General features: G+C 35.8%; 1 protein-coding gene across 7 annotated transcripts in view; it reads left to right on the top strand.

The window, feature by feature from the left end:
- Positions 1-2,863: 2,863 nt before the first annotated feature.
- The window catches only part of LOC113629414 (platelet glycoprotein 4), a 61,796-nt gene continuing 45,784 nt past the window's right edge, over positions 2,864-18,875 (top strand). For 2 of the 7 annotated variants that reach the window (XM_027123793.1, XM_027123794.1), the window contains exon 1: positions 10,810-11,116. The gene's annotated coding sequence lies outside the window, so the exon portion shown is untranslated. Of the gene's footprint in view, positions 2,963-10,809; positions 11,117-13,126; positions 13,173-17,693; positions 17,929-18,875 lie in introns of those variants that run through there. The other 5 variants (XM_027123791.1, XM_027123792.1, XM_027123788.1 and 2 more) reach the window with 5 other exon arrangements.

Below are 18,875 nucleotides of genomic sequence, written 5' to 3'. Positions count from 1 at the left end.
GGACTTGAGGATATGGGGAGGGGGAAAGGTAAGCTGTGACAAAGTGAGAGAGAGGCATGGACATATATACACTACCAAAGTGAAATAGATAGCTAGTGGGAAGCAGCTTCATAGCACAGGGAGATCAGCTCGGTGCTTTGTGACCGCCTGGAGGGGTGGGATAGGGAGGGTGGGAGAGAGGGAGACGCAAGAGGGAAGAGATATGGGAACACATGTATATGTATAACTGATTCACTTTGTTACAAAGCAGAAACCAACACACCATTGTAAAGCAATTATATTCCAATAAAGATGTAAAAAAAAACAAAAACAAAAAGTAGTATCAACACTACTTTTGAATCATGGAATCTTTTGCTTGGTAGAGTTCTGTAAGTGAAAGTGGAAGAGGAATCAGCATGTGGACTTTCACTTAAACTTATTTCAACATTGATCTCTCTCATACCCTTAGCTGGGCCTCCTGGTCTTAAGTCCAGAGATCTCTTACTCCAAGTCTCCAGAGAAACACCCCACCTTCTTGTAGATATGAACCTTCATGGCACACCAGGCTTAGCTTGTGCACATGCCTTTTTTCAAACATCCCAGTTACATTTCTAAATGCTTTATGTGATTATCTAATTTTACAGCTGAGAATCCCACTTCCTTCTACTTTTTCACATTTAACTAATCTTCTAGGGAAGATTAAGGATCTAAGAGTTCTGTGACCATATTCTTAGGAATTTAGTCCCATTGATCTCTTTCTTAGCTAAACTTCTATCATGTGTTTGTTTCCCAGAATTTATAGTTTTTATACTACGATAAAATGATATTGTGAGGTATTAATCCATATGGTTTTGTTCCTCCCACTTCATGCTCTTTTTTAACTGCAAGATATGAAGTAGCAAATTGAGGGAGGACTTTTAGTGGAGACAAGGAACTGACATTATGTTACTATTTGGTTTTAATGAAGACTTGGAAAATAGTTATGGTCAACTTGAAACCGCTATTTTCCAACACTGTCCTAAAAAAGATAAAATGGCCATAAGCTTGGATAGAAGTGAGAACGTGGGAGCCTAGATGTGAATAAATCCCAGAGAGCTGCTGTGATCTGCCCCGCTGCAGACTCACTCCTGAAGGCAAGTTCTTTCTCCCCTTTCACCCCACAAGTGTGAGGATCTCAGAGTGGAAGTGTCGCTCAGAGAGAAGCCTCGGAAAACACTGCATCAGTCATGGCACCAGAGCAGTGGAGTATCCTGGGCTGTGTGTGGTGTGTAGGCAGTTATGTGTTGTGGAGCCCCTGGGACCCCAACACTGAGCTTAAGACCCTTGACGTTTGTGCAGGTCAGCTGAGAAAAAGAGCCATCACCTGCAAAGTGCTCAAGGCCAGGATGAGGGAAGGTTATAGCCACAAATTTAGAGAGGGCATGCTCTGTGTTCTCATCTCCTCCTCTGAAAATAGCACCTATTGAGAAAAATATAACACAGTTTTAAACTTGAAATGACTGAGAAATATCAAAAATGAAAAGTTTCTTAAAAGTGACTAAATTATGCTGGATCAGGCAGAACGGAGGCTTGAGGTAAAATGAAATTTCATTTTTGCAGACCTGAGTCTATGACTATAACACTCATTTCCATTTCAGTAATATACAGCCATCCCCAAAGTTTCTTTCTTGCCAAAACAAATGGAAAACCCTTCCATGGGTTTTCATGGTTTATCAGGTAACCATGATAACTTTTCTTTGTTCTAGATTAGTTAATTTTATATTTCACATTCCCTTTGTCAGGATAGACAATTCTGTTTTCTGGGAGTGATGGAAACTTCGACTTGATTTTTATTTTGAACTTTGATTTGATTTTGAAAACTTAACATGTAATTTTTTTCTCCCTTTAAAGAAATATACCCCTCTAGGTGACAGGAGAGGTGGTGGCATTTCTACGGTCTTTGTTTAGCATTGATTGCATATACATACACATGTATGTGCAATCTGAGCGAATAACTGTATTATCAAGATGGTATGACAGCCCAATATTGTAAAATGGCTGCTTTGGAGAAAAGCTAGCATTTTGGAAGCTGATAATTATTTCCTAATATTTATTACTTGACAAGTAGAGTAGTTCCCACTATGTTCTGATCTACTTTATTGGAGTATTATGTTACTTGCAGACAAAAGCATCCTAATTGATACAACCATAGTAGCTCAGCACTCTTTGACCTTGAGCAGTTTACTTAACCTCTCAGTCCTTTTGCCTCTCAGTGCTTTAGTATTTTTGCCAGTTGTAATATTAGCAAAACAGTAATTCTTATTTCAAGTCATTTTTATGAAGATTAATTTAGATAATCCATATAGAGTCCTTAGAATGGCGTCTGGCCTATGGTAAGTACCCTCAGTGTCAGCCATATGTATAACATGACATAATTTGGGTTTTTCAAAAAATGAGCTTCTAATAAGATTATCATTTCACACATTAAATGCCAAGTGATATTCCAAGGAATAAAAATGGTGATGTGGTTATTTTAAAAGTCAGTCAACACGCAACAAGTGTGTCAACTGCCCTCCAGACAGATTCTGGAGATAAGTTCAATGACTTTTAAAAGTACTCGCCAGAAATAGCTTTGGTTACACTTAGCCTAAAGGAGGAAAGGACACAAGATACCATTTAGGTTGTATTTACAGTTAGACTTAAATAATTATTTGACCTGTTGTCTCAATCTATGAGGTTGCCCATGTACCTGAACATTGATTTGTGAGTTTAGACATTGAAGCTCAGTGAATTTCAAGGCAAGAAGAGTCCACTCCCTGCCCCCAGGGACTCTGGGAGTTACCTATTAGATAGGCAAGAGCAAACCTCTGCTGCTTCTTACTTAATCCAGTTGAGCAATAGAGAAGAGGGAGAGACTCCAGGACAAACTGCCTAACAGACGCCAGAGAGAGGGTTACACATGGAGAGAGTGTGCTGTCCTCATGTTGCCTCTGAGTCTGGTAAGGTTAGTAGAGTTTGGAAGTGAATATAATCAGAAAGCATTATAATTGGGTGGTACCTGTAGAGCCCATTTTAAAATGAGTGATCTGAGATTGTGAAAAAACTTTTAAAGTGAGGGGAATAAAGGAGATTAGAGGAAAAGCAGTACTTCCAAATAGCCAACTTCCATGACATAGTGCTACAATCTAGGCTCTACATATTTTCAGAAAGTTTTATGGTGAAAAATAGAAGAAGCAAGAAATTTTTATTTTAAAATATTTTTCCTCTGTGCTTTCAAATGGAAATAAATTTCCCCCAGGTTTATTTTTTTTTAAATAAGAATGCATTATTAATTTTCTATCTTATTGTGAATTAGTATTTATACAACCTCAGGTTTCTTATTTCCTTAGCCCTGAGTATGAATGTTTGCTTTCTCTAATCCCTAACATTCATAGTAAGGTGATAAGTTTTATCTATAATAAGAGACATAGAGACATACTAAGATCTTTTTTAAAATTTACATTACTTAATACAGCAAAGAAATCTGTAACTACCTTAAACACTTACCGTTGATACATTTAGTCTGACTAGTTTTCAATTTAAAAATCATTGAAGTGCTTCCAAAGTTATGTATACACCTTTACTTTTAATCTCCATCATTTTCAAATTAAACTGGTAGGTTTTTTTTTATAACAGTCAACATATTTGCTTTCATTTTCTAAATTTAAATGAGCCTTTCTTTATCTATATAGGCACCAGATAGTAACATAAACAAAGATGCTTGTAAAATGCATCCAGTATGGTTTTCTTCTTTTTTCCGTATGGGGTAAAATTTTTGTGCTTTGAAGCAGAATTTTTAGTTCTTACTTGTACTGTTTTTATGCAATAAAAGATTATAACTTTTGGTAGTTTAATACAAATTTCTTTTAAATTTTAAGGTGAAACTACATTTTTTTCCCTAACAGTGCCTGGACATAGCAGACACTCAATTCATTTGCATTGAATTTCCTCTAATCTTATATATTTTGATGTTGCCACAGCAACTTTTCACATTTTCTTCCTTGAAGTCACTGGCTTCTGGTAGAAACTCCTGTATCCTTCAAAAGATGGAGAAATATTCTCTGCCTTTATGTTAGCCAGTGTGTTCTCTGTGTTAGCCAATACATGGTTAATTGTTCTCTGACTCATGCTTGAGGAAGAAGCTGGAATATCAGGTTCTCTGAGAAGTTTGTCATCTCTCCTTCTAAAACCTCCCCGCTCTGTAGGTTTTCCACTGTACCATAAACCTTCCGTTAGACCATCTATTGTTTGATTTTATAATAATTTTTCTATATGTCTATCTGTCATTCCATGAAGCTAGAGTTTTATTTATTTTATTTTCATAATTTCTGGACCCAGAAATATCTAGTACAAGGAGGAATAGTTTATTAAATTGAGTAATTTTGTGAACAAATGAGTTATTTTAACTATAATCTGCATATGAAAAAAATGAAAATAATTCTGAAACATCACAGTAGCATAGCACAATGCATTTGCTGGGAGATTTATATTGACACAAGGTAAGGATTTAGATATGGGCAAGAAAATGCCTTACATGATCATGCATCCTTATGTCTTCTGACTAATCTTTGATATTACTTGTCACCTGGATACATAAACCCAAGGTGACCTATTTCATACAAATCCTGGAAATCTTAGCATTTATCTAATTTTTCTAATTTTCTTTGTCAGTTATGCCCTCTGTAAAAATGTGGTTAACAATACCTAATTATAGAATTTTTTTTTTTTTTTTTTTGCTGTACGCGGTCCTCTCACTGTTGTGGCCTCTCCCGTTGCGGAGCACAGGCTCCAGATGTGCAGGCCCAGCGGCCACGGCTCACGGGCCCAGCTGCTCCGCGGCATGTGGGATCTTCCCGGACCGGGGCACGAACCCGTGTCCCCTGCATTGGCAGGCGGACTCTCAACCACTGCACCACCAGGGAAGCCCTACAGAATTTTTTGTAGACTTAAATAATGACATGGAAGCATTTAGCATGATAATATGTTAACAAATATTTGTCCTCCCCCTTATCCTTTCTTAGAACTTTTCAAGTTGTCCTTATAAGGGAGAAGAAATAGTATTCTACTTTTATATTTAATAATTTAATTTAAATAATTTAAAAAACGTATTTAAAACAAAGTAAAATTTAAAAAGCCAAAAGAGCATTGGAACCAGAATAATTTAAAAAAACTAACTTCACTCTAGTAACAGGGTACAGTGTGTGGGAATCGAAGAGTTGTAAATTATTCCAATTATCCAGGAAATTAATATTAAACTGACTAGCACTGCTGAAGAAGAACAGAGTACAATGACATACACAAAAAAACTAAAGTAATACATTAGCAAATATCAGGCCAGATCCTGGGACAAGATATGTGAAAAGGAGAAAAAGAGAGCAATATTCTAGCTGAGGAGTTTTTTTTTTTAACTGCCACTAGGGCAGTGTAAAAAGAGCATTTCCCCAGACCTCTGAAGCTTCATCTGCTAAGTGATTAAGACTAGATGATTCTTAAAATTCCTTCACATTTTGTAGCATAAAGGTCACAAACGAGAGAGAGAAAAAATGTGTCATACATGGAAGTGGGTAAAAGGTCTTTGAACTAACAGTCACAGCTATTTATATCTGAGTAAATGTGAATGTCCTGTGAGCCTGGAGACTTGTGGCTGTTTACACTGGAATCTTTATGTAGAATTGTCCTCTGTGTCTGAGCTACACCTCTAAACTATGACCTCCTTGAAGGTAAGCGTTGCTAAACTATCCAAGCCAATTTGGGCACACGCTGTTATTGGGTTATCTTGGTAAATATTGGTAGCTTCCAATAAACAACAGTAGGGTGAGCTATAGATCTCTTCGAAAGACAGCTACAGAGAAACCTTCTCAGAATTGACTTCTGATGGAAGGAGTTAAGTAGCCAGCAGGAACCCAACCTGCTCCATGTGCTCTGTGAAGTCCCCACCCAGTCCTTTTAAGTATCCCAGTAGTTCTTGCATGGAAGATTCCTCAGAGGCACAGACTTAACATACTAACTACAGAATTCAGCTAACCATCCAGTCCCAGTCAGGCAACCAGGAATGCCCTGAAATCAAGAGCTGGACAATGGGCCATTTCTGAACTGGGCTTAGTGGGTTTTTATAGCCTATAATGTAAGGGTAGAGACTTAGGCCAGTAATATTTCTAGCCAATTCGTAAATCTTTGAGACCATTAATTCCAGCAGTAAAAACCTCATTGTTACATTTATTATGAAAATTTCCAGATTTTAGGAGATAAAGATAACTAAATTACAGATTTTGATTACACACTAAGTAAACAGTTCTAGAATGAATATTCACAACTAGGGTAGCTGCCCATTTCGAGATGGTAGATTAAAAGTATTCAGTACTCCCTCATTGCATTTTATATGCGAGTGTTTGAAGTTCATTACAGAAAACCTTCCTGTAGGGATCATGCTTTCTTCTTCTTTGTGACAGGATTCTAGGCACAGTGGCCACATCATGAATATTCATTGAGTATGTGTGTGTGTGTGTGTGTGTGTGTGTGTGTGTGTGTGTGTGTGTATGAGGATGCATGTCATCAACTTTAACCTTTACAGAATTATTACCTTAAGAGATATGGAGAAAATCATACATTTTTTTGTCTAATGTAGCATATACTGTAATGGCTTGATTTGCTTTTAGAATATCTTTATTTTTGTCTTAGTTTCTTTATTCTAATGAGTTGCAAATATAATAGCATACTCACCAAATATTGCTAATCTTACATGGCAAAAGAATGTCATAACTATCATAAACTTGAACTTGCTCATTTTGCAAGACCGTGCCCAACGTTCCTAGCATCTCCAGCTTTCCACAAACTAGAATATTCCCTGATGCTTTGTTTCTTATCCTAAAGACCAGTGTGCATGTTGTTATGTGGTTCCTAGGAAGACTGTAATGTCCTAAACAAAGACGAAGGATGAAAAGAGTCAAGGGAATTGCTATGAGAAAATAAGTAGGGATATCCCTGGAGAAGGAGTTGCTTCTGTGTTCTTTTAAATGTCACAGAGTAATTGTTTCTTTTTTTAAGGAAAGAACCAGGGGGAAGAGCAGCTTATTTTCAAGCTGGAGAGCTTGGCAAATATAGGCTGCAGGGTTTACTTTGGTTTAGGAATCCCACTGCCTCACTGGAGGGTCAATCAAAGTTCCACAGCCATTCTTGGATACTTGGAGGTGGGGCTGATTGATGTACAGCGGTGACCTGACCCAGCACTTAAGGCAAACACAACCAGAGTCATCAGTGTTAATTCCGTATCCTCCAACCAGCATTTTGAAAGTGCGTTGACATCGGTGGCCTTGCACTTTTTCATCGGACTTCTAACTGGTAATTACACCTATATAATCACTGTGAAGTTATCTAGCCTAACAGTGTAGGACTCAAGACCAGTGCCTGCAATACTAAAATCTCTTACTTTGCTCTGAGTTTTGCTTTGTTCTTGTCCAGTTTAAGCTATACGTGCATTTTTCTCTTCTCTTAAGGAATAGAATATATGAGATGGTATAGACATTCAGGCACCCTGTCCCAAGCTTTTAGATAAGAAATTGTGTCTAAAAGAAAATGGAAGGAGTTGGTCAGGTGTTGTAATTTTACTATGATCTTGTCAGTAATAACTACAATACTAAGTGATAAGATGACATTCAAAAATATTTGAAATTGTCCAAACTCTCCAACTTACCTATGCTTGTATATGTGCAACGATGGAATATCTTAATAGAGCACCATATTAAAAGGGCAAATTCATGTGCGGCTACCTTTTATTCTTAAGAAGATATATGCCCAGGAAGACTGTTAAATTATAGATGGCCACTTTTACCCGAAGAGGCACTTAGCATGAATATTATTATATATGTTTTGGAGTCTCTTATATTAAGATTGTAAGGCAGAGTGGTTGTCTTCCCAGTCGTGGAGAAAGAAGAATCTATCCTCCCCCATCTCTTATAGTCAACAGTAACCAGTAGAGGTCACAGGCAGTTTCTACTGGGGCATTCCTGGAATGGATCTAGTCAGCAAGTGGTCACTGTGACTTGCTAGAGAGGTGACTTTGCAATTTTATTTTACCCTCAGGTTAGGGAAACTTAGTCATCATCTTGTATACCTGACTTGGGCTACTGAATCTTTTTTTTTTTTTTTTTTTTTGCGGTACGCGGGCCTCTCACTGTTGTGGCCTCTCCCATTGCGGAGCACAGGCTCTGGACGCGCAGGCCCAGTAGCCATGGCTCACGGGCCCAGCCGCTCTGCGGCATGTGGGATCTTCCCGAACCGGGGCACGAACCCGTGTCCCCTGCATCGGCAGGCGGACTCTGAACCACTGCGCCACCAGGGAAGCCCTGGAGGTAGCTTTTGAATCTTTCCTTCTGTACTCAGTATTGAGGCGCATCTCTGAAAGCAAAGTCAGCTGCTTGTGGCTTCCGGAACACTAGTTGCTTCTCACTACACAGGATGTACTAAGGATCTGAGGATAAGTTCTTGAAGAAACATTACTATCTTCCTTTCCTCTGGGAGATTCTTAAGCATGTAGAAATGTCCCATCGAGATTATGACTTAGTCAATCAAAATGGATGAATTTAGTTATATTTATTCATTATGTTTCATCTTTAAAAAATTGAAGCCAATATCCTAAAACATGTCTTAACACATGCATGTTGGAATTTTTCAAAAAACAGATATTGTCTATTTTCAATTTTAATTTTATTCACCTAAGATTGGAGGAAGATTGCCTGAAAGGTGACATCTTCAATGATAGAATGTTTTATAGAAAGAAAAGGTTTTCCCTGTAATTAATTGGCACCAAAAGACTTAAAAAGGCAAATCACCACAGCATTTTTTCCCTAACCTAAATGACATGGCAGATAAGCCAGAGAAAGTTTAGTAAACAGTACAAATTTAGTTTAATCTTTATTTTTTTTAGTTTCATAGCTTGAAGAATATTTTCTACTACACAGGATGGTAAATAAATATGAGCTTAAAAGGTTAAGTGGCAGAATAAGGTTCAGTTATAACTAAAATATTTTTTGGTAATATTTGGAAACCCATGGTTATGTATTGAACTGCCATCAGGAGGTAGGTGTCTTTCAAAACAGAAATACCCATTAAGTGGATAATGTGAGTGTATCAGTAAAAGGAGTGAAGGAATCATCTCACACCGGTCAGAATGGCCATCATCAAAAAATCTAGAAACAATAAATGCTGGAGAGGGTGTGGAGAAAAGGGAACACTCTTGCACTGTTGGTGGGAATGTAAATTGATACAGCCACTATGGAGAACAGTATGGAGGTTCCTTAAAAAACTACAGATAGAACTACCATATGACCCAGCAATCCCACTACTGGGCATATACCCAGAGAAAACCATAATTCAAAGAGAATCATGTACCAAAATGTTCATTGCAGCTCTATTTACAATAGCCAGGAGATGGAAGCAACCTAAGTGTCCATCGACAGATGAATGGATAAAGAATATGTGGCACATATATACAATGGGATATTACTCAGCCATAAAAAGAAACGAAATTGAGTTATTTGTAATGAGGTGGATGGACCTAGAGTCTGTCATACAGATTGAAGTAAGTCAGAAAGACAAAAACAAATACCGTATGCTAGCACATATATATGGAATCTAAGAAAGAAAATTTAAAAGGTCATGAAGAACCTAAGGGTAAGACGGGAATAAAGACACAGACCTACTAGAGAATGGACTTGAGGATATGGGGAGGGGCAAGGGTAAGCTGTGACAAAGTGAGAGAGGGGCATGGACATATATACGCTACCAAATGTAAATTAGATAGCTAGTGGGAAGCAGCCGTATAGCACAGGGAGATCAGCTCAGTGCTTTGTGACCACCTAGAGGGGTGGGATAGGGAGGGTGGGAGGGAGGGAGACGCAGAGGGAAGAGATATGGGAACTTATGTATATGTATAACTGATTCACTTTGTTATAAAGCAGAAGCCAACACACAATTGTAAAGCAATTGTACTCCAATAAAGATGTTTAAGAAAAAAAAAAAGAGTGAAGGAACAAAAGAATTCATGGTTTCTGCAAACTTAGGAATAGCTGTGATTTTGTAAGTATAATTGCAGTAAGTTAATTTGGATGCAATTTCAAACTTACATACCTAAAACCACATTTAATTTTGAAAAACTATTAGAAAGATAAAAATGAGATGTCAAATAAAAATCAACTAGGACAGATAAATGCAACGTAAACCAAGGAAGAAAAGAAGGAAAAATGAAAACTGGAATCTTGTGGAGGAGAGAAGTCTATACCGAAACTTATAAAAATAATATTTTGGGACAGACTTATTTATAACATGGGAAATATTTAGTGGTTTTTAATTTTGAGTTGCATGAAATGGTATGGTTTCCATGTTTTTATGGGCTTATTTCACCTCCAGATATTAATCACTGTAGTCCTCATTTCTTCAACCTACTGTGATTATCCAGTTTTCCCTGAGGAGTTGTAGAAAATGAAAGGAAAAACAGGCCTGCAGCAGTCTTGGATCATGTCCAGAAAATGTTTTTAGTCCTTGGACTACATGGAGGATGGTGCCCCAAGCCTTGTACACACAGATTGGGAAAACAATGAGGATCTCAGCGTATTCACTCTCAACAGGAAAGCCCTGTGTCCTTAACAAAAGGTGTACTACAGAGTACACTGAAACGCACTTGGATAACATAAACATCTCGATTCACATTTGTATCTTTACCCATGAACAGGAAGCAATGTGGAGTAAGACAGTTTGCTTGCTAAATACCGCAACTGAGGGCCCTGGGCCCTGAAAGCCAGGAAAACAGTTGTGTTAGCAATCTCTGAGGATAAATGTACTAATCAGCCGGTGCAAAACTAGGAGGACCAGTAGAGTCATTAGGGTGACATTCCCTAGCAATTCAGATTCCATAACCTGCTACTGTTTACTTAAGTCACAACCTCCGGAGAAAAGAGAAGAGCAGCTTTCCGGAATCTGAAAGGGGATGGTGAGAATGAACATGATTTGAGTCCTTGGTGGCTTGTTGGAGAACGATGAGGATGACAGACACTTGCATAAAGACACGGCTGATGTTATTTAAACCTACTTCAGAATAGAAGATTTCTTTCTACTTAACCATAAGGTAAATTCCTTTATCAAGTCCATTGTCAGTGCCCCCTAATGTGAAACAAACTTTAATGATGCTACTAAAAACGTTAGGGCTAAAATGAAGTTTAATAGGTAAATTGAACTTCTCTATTATTCAAAGTTTAAGTGTGCAGATACTAAAGGGAAGGTTTTACTGTACCCCTGACTGGTTGTCATTTCTTTCATTCAAGCAGATAACCAACTGTCACAGAGAAACATGCAGAACAGTTGCAGGGTTCTGATATTTTAGAATTCTGAATTTTTATGATATCTACCTTATGCATGATAGTATAGTAGTCTGTCACTTTTATTCTGTTTGGATTTTAATGTTTATGATTTATAGAATATAGTCATGAAAATAAGATATATAGAAAGAAATTTAAATGATGTATAACATTTCCAGGAAAATATTTGCTTCTGGAAGTTTTTTTGATATATTAGATAGATATATAGCCACACACACCCATACACTCTATATGTGGGTATGTATGTGCGTTACACAGGTTTTTGTTTTGTTTTTACAGACTATTACACGAGACTTTGTTCAAACTGAAAAATACATTTAGAGCAGGATGTTCCCACTTTGAATCCTTATGGATTCTTGGAAATCTTAAGAATTTATTTCAAGTTCTTCTAAGGAGTTCATTTCAGAAGCAGAACTCTAAACCAAACACTTTGGTTTCTTGGAAGACAGAAAACTCTGGCTTATCCACAAGCAAATCCTTCCCTTAAGCCCACTGAGAACCAACCTGGAAAATGATGATTTGATTTCACTATAGGGTTTGATAGGCTGTTTAATATTTCTTTAAAGCTTCTAGCAGAAGCTGCTGTGCCACTCAAATGCAAGGTTTGTGCCAAATGTTTCTTCAAAGTGTCAGGGCAGAAGGATCAAACTTTTCCATTTTCAAGCAAACAAACAGAAAAAGAAAGGCATCAGAAATATCTTATTTCCTGTGTGGTGATTTCTAAGATAAATTACTGTTACGTGACATACTTCTTAGAAAGTATTTTATTTCTAAGCTTTAAAAAAGAATTTAATTAGGTATGCTTCCATGTCCCTGGAAAAGTGTCTGTGTCTGTGTGTGTGCGTGCGTGCGTGCGTGCGTGCGTGTGTGTGCCTGTGCATGCATGTATGTGAGTTTAACTCTTTCAGGAATTTGACACCCAAGTGCTGTGTATCTCCGAACTTAACAGATTGTCAGATGGCATAGATGTCAATATAATTGTTTAAAAGACAGACTAGAGAGTATGGTTAGTATGTCTGTTTATTTACTACATGGAACAAAATCACTTTAAGTCTCATTATCCCTCTGATTTCTTTTCTGGTTTTATACATTCATCACAATGAAAGCTTCTTAGCCTTTTACAGCATATCACCTTGATCAAGCCATCAGCTAATGTGAATGTGTAAATTGATTTCTGTAACCCTTAAAATTATTTTATTGATTTCCTTTTTAAGACCCCACTTCAGGGACTATTTATAGTGTAGATGACATTTCTCAACACAAAACTCTGTTGTACCCTCAATTCAATGAATTTTATATTTCTGCCATGTGAAATTATAAATTAATTGCTCACATAATTTTTTTCAACCTTTTTCTGGTATTTGGTTAGCTAAATGCTTATTTTTGTAATTGATTATTGATTTTTTCTTATTATTTCATAACAACATGCTTTGAGGTCTAGTTATTCTTTTACCTGAAGATTTCTGTTTTTTCCCCCTAATAATTTCCTTTCTAATGTATGAAGACAAATTGTCCTGACAACTATGCTGATCTTAACACTTCCTTAAGGTTCATAGTATTGCTTAAATGTTGACTTTTCCCCACTCTCCTTAGAGAGTTAAGTCTGTTTTGCAAACAGTTCAAGTAAAGATAGGTGCCGCCAACATATTTAGAAGGCCTGTGAAATTTACATATTGATCTGGCCCAGCCCACATGAGACTATCCGCATATACAGAGGTGCTCTCTCTTTAATCTGTCTTTTACACACAGCTCCTACCATGACTTCTATGAGACATATGGGGAAGTTTACTTTATATCACTAATGCAGTAAGTTTACTTTCATTGTGTGCTCTATTCATTAGACGACATAGCTTAAGTCTAAACTTTAATGACCCTGATATTCTGCATTTTACCTTTAATGATGTCCTTTCAATTTTTCCTTTAAACGTGATATTAAAAACTTCCATTTTAATCTCTCAAGCTTTCGCTGGCATTACCGTGTACTGCTATGTCTTGTGAATTTAATATTCTCTTTTAAAATTATGTACATATATATTTATTTTTATTCCTGCATGTGAAGGCCCTCCTCACCACATGAAGCAGGTAGAACCTGCCATTGGTTTAATACTTCCATAAATGTAAGGCAGCAATTGAAAAACTAGGTATTTGTTTATATAACACACACAGTCAGGTGCCGTATGCATGTGCATAAATATGTGTGTGTGTATAGATCTTCATGGTTAGTTAGCCCAAGGATTAAAGTGATAAGACGAATTTTGCCTCATGGTTTTACACTGGTGACTAATGTTTTGAGATACTTTACAGTGTTATGAGTTACAGGTCTTCAGAATGAATTTTGTTTTAGCTAATCTCAAAATAATTGTTAACTGCCACTTACAGAATATGTTCACTGTTCATTCCTTGGTTATTGTACTTAGATATCATTTTCTAAGAGGAGGTTATTTATAATTGTTATTCAATTTGAACAAATTGTTGAAAAGAATACGTAAATGAGGTATTGATCAAGAACTTATTTATATATATTTTTTTTTATTTCAGAAAAGAGTATAAGCTCTTCAGTCAGTCTTTCAGGGTTTTAATCCTTGTTTTGGCACATGTTAGCTGTGTGACCTCAACTAGTTGTCTAAAGAAAATAGTAAGGTGGTGTGGTGGGTCAATGAGATAACTTATGTGAAACACTTATTTCAACAACTGGCAGACAGTAAGCCCCCAATACATGTTAACTCTGTTACCTTATCATCATCATAATTTATAGGTCTTTGATTGCCCATACAATATAGAATTGCAAAGCATATGATACCAAAATTATTTTCATTTGCTAGACTGTAAAAAAAAATGAATCACTTAAAAATTTTTATCTACTATATAGAATCTGCATACATCTTTACGTTTTAAATTTAAATCTAACATATGATTTGATCTTCAGCTTGAGGCTGTAGGTAGGCTCTGTAGTTATTCTCTTTGACAAGAAAGGAAATCAGGAATATGAGTATGAGGACTGTGTGCTGCCCAGTTCACAAAACCTATTATTATTAAAAGAGCTGTAGTCAGGACTTGGGCTGTGTGATTCCTCTTCTAGAACTCTTACTATGCCTGCATTGTCTGCTTCTCACATATGTTGCAATGTTTATAATTACTCAACATACTTTACTCTTCCTCTTTTATTTCACAAGTGTTAAATTCCATGAATCAGCTCATCTAGAAATACTGTTCTAAAGGATTTTTTGAAACCATACAAATGCTAGAAGAAAGTTTATTATTTTTTATATTCTTGGAGAAAGACTTTCAAAGCATGACACAATACCTAAAAGGAATTGCTGTGAAAGTTAATGACATAAAAATTGAAATTGTCAGTAATTTAAAAATGCAATAAAAATAAAGTTTAAAATAGTCAAAAAAGTTTTAAAAACTGTCAAATGTCAGAAGACTGGCTATTGCCTTACTAGCTAATAAGGAAGGACAAACAAACCCACAGGGGAATAAAAAAGATGAACAAAGGTATTATCACAAATATTTAAAAATATAAATGCCAATACGCTTAAGAAAATAGGTGAACCTTCACTCAATTAAATATTTACCGATAAAATAAGTACTTGTTAAAAACAAAGTTTAGTGTAAACAAGTGTGAGACAGGCATTTTCACACATTGCTGTGTACATGTATGAACAGAAATTTGGTAAAACTCCCCCTGCCAAAAAAAGTACATACTTTTAAATTTCACTTTCTGCTATTTACTAGTGTCCTAGCACAGTAAACAAAACTATATGGGAACTTGCCTGGTGGTCCAGTGGTTAAGACTTCACCTTCCAATTCAGGGGGTGTGGGTTTGATCCCTGGTCAGGGAGATAAGATCCCACATGCCTCGCGGCCAGAAAACCACAACATAAAACAGAAGCAATATTGTAACAAATTCAATAAAGACTTCATTCTCCATTTTCTGATTAAGAAAATAGGAGTAAGTAGTTATTTAACTCCTAATCCCCAGTCAATATAGCTAGCAATGGTAACATCAGAAGTCATGGATGTCTGTCTGATTCCAAATTCTAAGTGGTCTTCCAGAAAAAAAAAGACTTCCCAAAGCACTGTGCCTAAGCTGACTTAAGCATATTGACAGTTTTATCTTTCATTCTACTAAATTTTGTCTAGTGCTGTAGTGGATTTACAGAAGGCAAGGTATATAGCCTCATATAAAAATATCACTTCAAAATATTGCACATACATTATATTTTTAAAATGAAAACCCCAACACGCATTACTCAGAAATGGGTGCGGCAGTTTTCTGCCTTGTTCAAGGTGAATATTTTGCTCAAAATATAGATATATGGTTGCAGATTTTACTTAGCTCTAGATTTCCTGGGTGTTGTGTGCTAAGCTACTCAGAACGGTTGCCTATGGGATTGAACACTTAACAGCTGCCTCTGGGAATGTAAATTTGATTCTTTGGGCTGCTCATGGGAGGATGTGACATTTTCCTCTCCAGAGAGAGAGGATTTGGATGGCATTAGGCTACTGAGTAAATAGTGATCCAAGTAAGTTCAGTGTCAGCCTAGGCATCTATTTTACACGTATTTTTTCTGAATCATCTTTCTCTAACAGTGTTCAAATTTTCATTATAATTTAACTATCCTTGACTTCCCTGGTGGTCCAGTGGTTAAGAATCCGCCTTCCAATGCAGGTGATGTGGGTTCAGTCCCTGGTCAGGGAACTAAGATCCCACATGCTGCAGGGCAACTAAGCCCGCGTGCCACAACTACTGAGCCCATGCGCCACAACGAAGAGCCCACACACTGCAATGAAAGATCCCGCATGCTGCAACCAAGACCTGACACAACCAAAATTTAAAAAAATAATAATTTAACTAGGCTTTCAATATATTTAAGATATGCCGTTTAAAATGGCATCTGAACTCCTATGTTGGTGGACTCTTTCTGAATTGTCACACTGGAGGGTGTGTGTATGTGTGTGTATCTGTGAGAAGGCTGAGAAGGAAAGGTATCAAAGTAGCTTAAATACAATAAAATAGATACTCTTAATCAAAATAATTATTAAATTAGCTTTTATACTACCTTTTTATTAATACCACAAAGTTAAAAGGTCACAATTATAAGGGAATCATCTTTTTAAATTATCTGAAATCTCTGTAAGTTATTCTTTTTAAATGAAAAGCATCAATCATAATGAGATTACACAAGGCCATTTCTACTTTATTGTAATTAAATGATCAGATATTTTTTTAAAATTCTAATATACCTGAAGACTTTTATAACTTATTATTAATTTTTAAATAAATGTGTCTGTAAAAATATCCTGGAGAAAGAAAGCAATGCTAGAGGAAAAAAAGTGCTTTGGATTCCTTTCCAGTTGTATTGCACAGCTAGCAAATGAGAGGATCCAACACATGCCCAGAAGTGACAGCACAAGCAATCCAATGAGGACTGGTTTAAATACAATCTGATGAACTAAATGTATTTCTGCCTATTACTGTTAGGTTGTTGTCTTTCAAGGCTGACTTAGAGGCATTTATTTAGCTGATCTGTCTGATAGATGACAGTTTAACCTTCTGAAGATTTTGATTTTTGCCTGTATGTTTCTAAGAATTTCTTTGTAAAAATGTATTTTTAATATTGAGGGTCTTTTTTATCCTCCCAAAGTGCAAGATTTGGTTAGATTTTAAAATAATTACTTTCTTTTAAAGTAACTTTAGTATATGCTTTTTTATATTAAAAGGTCATCCTAAATAGTAGAATTATTTAAATGTTATGTAACAGTTGTCTTTTTATCTGAAGAGATCTAAGAGAAATTTAATTTTGGGCGTTTTCGTAGAAGGATTTTGCTGTGCTCATGAAACTTCTATAAAACTAAGAGAAAATAATAAATAGTGAAGAACTTCCAGTTAGAACAATAGGCTATTTCCTTTTTTAAACGTCTGTTTGTTATCCTTGTTGATTGACAGAGTCTCCAGTCGTTTTCGCAATTATTAGGCTCAACACACTTTAGATTTATGAAAAGTGCATTTTGTTTAAACTTTATGAAATGAGGTTTTCAAGCAGGAAGTTAGACTCTGATAATTCTGCCCAATCTACACTTTCCACCCCTGGGCCCAGTTTATCATCTGGAATAATGATTCTGTAGTAAAAGAGTATATTAGAGGCCACTCAACAAGTTAGTTCCTTTTGTCTCTCTGGCCTCTAACTTACTTGGATGGGAAAATGGCCAAAAGAAAAAAAAAAAAGTACTGCAGAGGATCTCAGATATAGGTAATGGGTCCTTACCAGAACATAAAAATAGACCTGTAGGAGCCATATCTGTGGTGGGATGTGTGTGGGGTTTTTGTTTGTTTGTTTGTTGTTTTAATTACTCTTGCAACAGAACACTCACTGGGATCTGACGTCTGTCTGTCTGTCTCTCTCTTTTTTTTTTTCTTAAAGCATATTTAAACTCACTTTTTATAATGGGGATTTCAGTGTAGGGTTTTCTGCAGAATACCATTTGGTCCTACTAAGAATTGACTGTTCAAATGTTGGAGCATTTGATTGAAAAATCCTTCTTAGCCTTTTTAAAGGTAAGTCATAATGATTTTTTTTTAAATAAAAAGATTTCTATCTCCCAAATGATAGGAGATAACACTACTATATAAACACCCATTAGAAGTTATAGAACAGCAACAGCAAGCAGAAACTGTTTTCTTGAAGTCATTAGGCTTTTTTTAAAACATAGGTTTGTGTTGTTTTCCAAGTTATCAATCTTCTTACCTTTTATGTTTAAAAAAATATTGAAACCTTGTCCACCAGCCTATGACATTTTGTTTCTTGATGTTTAAAATCTTATGTTTATTTGTAAATATTTATTTGTTAATATTTAAAATGATGTACTATCCAATTTGATTATTGCAGAACTTTCATTATCTACTTAGGCTATTTATACATGATTTTTAATTTAAATTATGAATGAAAATCAACATAAATAAAAACCAGTATAGTAGGATTAGTTCTTATAAATGACTTGCCACTCTATGCCAACATGCTTTCTAATATGCAATTGTTAACTACCTATTATTTTAGAGAGTCATTATTTTGTTTAATCTTCTATCTTAATTTCACAACTTTTAGTGAACCTGACTTTGTCTACATGGTTAAATACAGTGCATGTTTTGGATATATTCTTATTAAGCATTTTTTTTAAATGAACAAAGATATTGTAATTGCTACTGGGGATGGTTAATTGTATTAATTCCAAATAATGATTCTGATTTATATAGATATTTATAAATTATATAAAATTTGGTAATAGAATAAAAAAACAAAATTAAAGTTTTTGGATATTTAGGAAGCTTATTACAAATATCAGCAAATTATTTTCTTGAATGATGATACAAAGTTTAAAGGACAAATCATTCTAGAGAAATTAAAAGTTTTAATTTATAGTAATTTATAGTAAGTGAATTCATACATAACTGTAAATGGCATAAATTCTCTAGAGTAAATTTCTAACAGTTTCTAGAATTGTAAC

The sequence above is a fragment of the Aethalodelphis obliquidens genome, unplaced genomic scaffold (assembly GCF_003676395.1).
Source record: "Aethalodelphis obliquidens isolate GAN/ISIS:26980383/991018 unplaced genomic scaffold, ASM367639v1 scaffold27, whole genome shotgun sequence".
NCBI classification, from domain to species: Eukaryota; Metazoa; Chordata; class Mammalia; order Artiodactyla; family Delphinidae; genus Aethalodelphis; species Aethalodelphis obliquidens.
Note: the sequence above shows the minus strand (reverse complement) of the source record. Positions and strands in the feature narration are given on the sequence as shown.